The sequence below is a fragment of the Macaca thibetana genome, chromosome 15 (genome assembly GCF_024542745.1).
Source record: "Macaca thibetana thibetana isolate TM-01 chromosome 15, ASM2454274v1, whole genome shotgun sequence".
NCBI lineage: Eukaryota > Metazoa > Chordata > Mammalia > Primates > Cercopithecidae > Macaca > Macaca thibetana.
This window is the reverse complement of record NC_065592.1, coordinates 87,799,716-87,803,242: the sequence shown is the minus strand read 5'-3', so window position 1 is coordinate 87,803,242 and position 3,527 is coordinate 87,799,716. Positions and strand designations below refer to the sequence as shown.

At 41.0% G+C, this 3,527-nt stretch overlaps 1 pseudogene; it reads left to right on the top strand.

Moving 5' to 3' along the window:
• Window positions 1–1,098: 1,098 nt before the first annotated feature.
• On the top strand, window positions 1,099–2,195 carry LOC126937320 (cell division cycle-associated protein 7-like; annotated as a pseudogene).
• The last annotated feature ends 1,332 nt before the right edge of the window (window positions 2,196–3,527 follow it).

Sequence of the window (3,527 nt, the reverse complement as noted above, 5' to 3'; positions counted from 1 at the left end):
AGCCAGAAACATGACAAAACTACAGAACTAGACAAGAGTTTATGAATTCTTTGTCATGTTAGAGATAAGAAAAATTTACATTTATTTAGAATATCTGGCTCTTAAAGAACTTTTAGAGCCAGTCAATGATATAAGACATAATCCTTCAAACAGCTTTAAAAAAAAAAAATTTTTTTTTAAACCCAAAGCACATTTTAATCCTTTATTACATTAGCAAACACAGACTTCAAATTTTACAGGAATTCAGAGAAAGAAAAAATTACTGTAAGGTGGCCCCAGCTGAGCGAGGCAAAGAGAAATTGGGAATGGTGATGAAGGCTGATGAAGGCACAGCTTCCGCCTTGAGGAAGATCTCCGGGAGGAGGAGAGTTGGGTACTAGGAGAGAGGCCCCAGTGAGGAGCATGAAAAGCAAAGCTGGGTAGGTGGGATCACTTAATGGACAGCTTTCCATCAGACCACAGAGCCTGCAATTCCTCCCAAAAGTAAACAAGCCATTATAGGTTTTGAAGCAGGAAAGAAACATCATGAAAACAATATTTCAGAAAAGGACGTCCGCCATAGCATGGTGGTTAAGGGCACGAGCTTTGGAGGCAAGCAGGCTGTCTCTGAATCCTGGCTCCACCATTTTCTCGGTCTGTGACCCTGGGGAGTCACTTAACTGTGTCCTCACCTTCAAAATGGGAATAATAATAGTTCTTACCTCACCAAGCTATTAAATATTTGGAGGAGTAAGTAAATTAATATTTGTGGTGTATTCGGAGCAACACTTGCACTTATTAACAGTCTAATGAAACCAGATATTAAGGGTGTAGGGATCCAGCTCACAGAGATTAGTTCGATGATTTCTGGCATAAATCAGAGGGCAGAGGGTGGTGGTTGAATCTAGGACCACGTGGTAAGGAATTCCAGCCGGTGCACCCAAAAAGGAGTGTGGGCTTAGTAACTGAGCAAGTCTGGGGCTGAAATAGAATGAAGAGTTAAAGGTGAACCCACAATGCTGAGAAGATACTGGGTTCATCAGTTATTTTGGAGAAATAAACGTCAAGCATGAGAAAATGGCTCCCTGCTCCAAGCAGGCCTGGGCGCCTGCCACCAGTATGGATGCTCGCTGCGTGCTGCAAAAGGATCTGGTTAAAGAACTCAGAGAAATTCAGATAGGTGAAGCTGATTTCCATGGAAACCTAGTCATGCACTAATGACAGTTGTGATGGCGTTGCTGCCAATAATTTTGCAAACCTGAGGCTTCCCAGTCTGGGAAAACTGTAGGACCCGCACCCAGTGCAGACACTCAACCTCTCAGGGTGGCAATGAAGCTTCCAGCGTGAAATACCAAGGGAGCAACCAACAAAAAAGCAGAGCCCCCTCCCCAAACCCTCAGAGAATCCTGTGACCAATTCCAGTTCCGATTCCGAAGATAAAGGAGGCATGATTTTTTTTGGAGAAAAAGGCCTTCAGTATAAAGCAAAACAAAGCAACGCCTGGAAAACACATGTCAGCTTGTTCCTTAGAAGACGTTCCCTCCCAGGCTCCAACTCACAATCAAGGACACCCCCCAAGGCATACATTCCCAGATGTTGCTTCCAAGAGAAACCCTGAACAGAGAAACTCCTCTTCTCACCAAGTTCCTTGGTCCCTTGGCACTCTACTCATGGAGGAGGAGGAGGAGGAGGAGGAGGAGGAGGAGGACGAGGAGGAAGAGGAGGATGATAAGGACATGTTGGTGAGAAAGAGCAAGACAGTGGATGGCTGCATGAACGAAGATGACATGCCCAGGATTCATCGCTCCAGTTCATCCATGACCCTTCTGCATATAATTCACCCAGTGGAAGAAATCACAGAGGAAGAGTTGGAGGCCAACTGCAGCAATTCTCCAAAGATATATATTACCTGGGCTCTACTTGTTATCAATGCCGTCAGAAAACTATTGCTACCAAAACAAACTGCAGAAACTGAGACTGCTAGGGCATTCAAGGCCAATTCTGCGGCTCCTGCCTTCCAAAACCCTTATGCTGAAGAGGTCAGGGATGCTCTAGTGGCACTGCCCACCTTGTTGAGGAATCTGCAACTGCAGTTTCTGCCAGCAGCAAGACTGTGCGCAACTGATATCCTGGTGTATTTCGCCAAATATCCTGGCCCTGGCAATGCTCACGCTTACTTGAAAAGCCTGAAAGAGGAATTTGAAATGCAAACATAATATCTGCAAAATTCACAGCCCGCCATCCATTTCTCAAATCTCTCTTGTTAACATTTTCTATTTTGTCATTGATTGAAACCCAAGTTAAGAATCTGTGATGAGTCTATTGTATAAGAAACTCCAATCAAGTTAATCTCACTAGACACACGTTTTCTCGAATATCATGAAAAGTATATTGCTAGTTATACTTCGCTCTCTGCAGTTTCTTCTCTGTTCCCCACCAACCCCCACATCATACCATGCCTCTAGTAGTACTCTCCCACTGCTTAGTTTCTGAATTATTTTTAAATGACAATTTTATGCAAGTATATTTGATTCTACTGGTGTTGAAATAGCCCTGGAATCTACTCATAAAACCCAAGCTTTTAGAAATACTGTAGCAATATTAATTAGATCTTTTAAATTTCAGAGAACTTACTCAAAAACAATTGGTATGATTTAGTGTTTATACTAGTCGACATTTTTAACAGGATCAAGACAAAAAAAGTCTTAAGATCATGTGGAAAAATTAGGCAATTGTTGCAGAGTGGAGTGTATTACTTCAGATGCTTCTCATGAGAATATTCCAAGTTAGTGCTTGTTATACAAGTTGTCGCTGTTGAGATTTAGTTGCTAATTTCTTCTGCCCTAAGCATCTAGCTTATACAATCATGATCCAAAGGTTTGTGGACAATGGTATATGTAAAATTATGATAGAAAAGATATCTCTGGAAATTACAATAGTGAAACTTCAGGAGTAGGCTGATTTGAATTTTTCGCATAAAGTTTTAGTATAATTGTAGTTTGCCAAGTTTATTTTTCATAAGTAACGTATTTCAAATAAATTCTTGGGCCATTTTTTGTGGAAACTTGATATTAACAGTCTACAGCTCTTTGCATTTGTTGAAGAAATAAGCTAGGCACAGGGTTTGCGTTTAGATTTTAAGCACTTTTATCGGGAGAAAGAACTGCCTTTTTGGAGATTTGTAACTTTCAACAGTTTGTTACCTTGACATCTCTGCCAAATTAGTTTCTGGGCAGATTTCCTGTGTTGCTACTCCCCTCCCCTTTTGCATTAATCAAGTTGTTTAGTAGAGGTGGAATCTAAGTGTTTGTGTGTCCAGTTTACTTGCTGGGCCCATTCAGTGTTTGATGCATAGTTGGGCCTTAAATCGGTAAGTATAAATACAACTTTTGATCTGTAATACTTTTATACAAAGAATATTTTAACAAACGTTTTGTTCTTAAAAGAAAATGCATGTTTTCATGAGTTGGAGTAAAATTATCCACGCACATTATTTATACTAGCCACTCATCCCCATAAAGATTCATAAACCCTCCCTAGCCCCACTT